Genomic DNA, 297 nt, shown 5'->3' with positions numbered 1-297 from the left:
AGCACCCAAAATGTCATCCCATCAAAATTATCCAACACTTTCCAACCAGACCTGACCTCCTTCCTTCTCCTGGGGTTGTTCTGAGAAATCCCCTTTATCCCACTGCTGGGAAGGGCTGCAGGATTTGTGGCCTCCCCACCAAATCCCACTCATTCCCTTCCCTGTGCCCTCCTGGGGCAGCTCAGCCCACCTGAGGCCTTCATCCCGTGGCATTCCTCATGTTGGTTCTGGAGTCTGAGGAGTTCTGAGTGCATCTCTGTGGAATATCCCCATGTGGGAGCTTCTGGTGGCATTCCT

General features: G+C 53.9%; 1 protein-coding gene across 1 annotated transcript in view; it reads left to right on the top strand.

Annotated features, from left to right (window-relative positions):
* MBD5 (methyl-CpG binding domain protein 5) overlaps nt 1–297 on the top strand; it is a 122889-nt gene that overhangs the window by 114926 nt on the left and 7666 nt on the right.

This window comes from Geospiza fortis, unplaced genomic scaffold (genome assembly GCF_000277835.1).
Source record: "Geospiza fortis unplaced genomic scaffold, GeoFor_1.0 scaffold112, whole genome shotgun sequence".
Classification (NCBI taxonomy): Eukaryota; Metazoa; Chordata; class Aves; order Passeriformes; family Thraupidae; genus Geospiza; species Geospiza fortis.
Note: the sequence above shows the minus strand (reverse complement) of the source record. Positions and strands in the feature narration are given on the sequence as shown.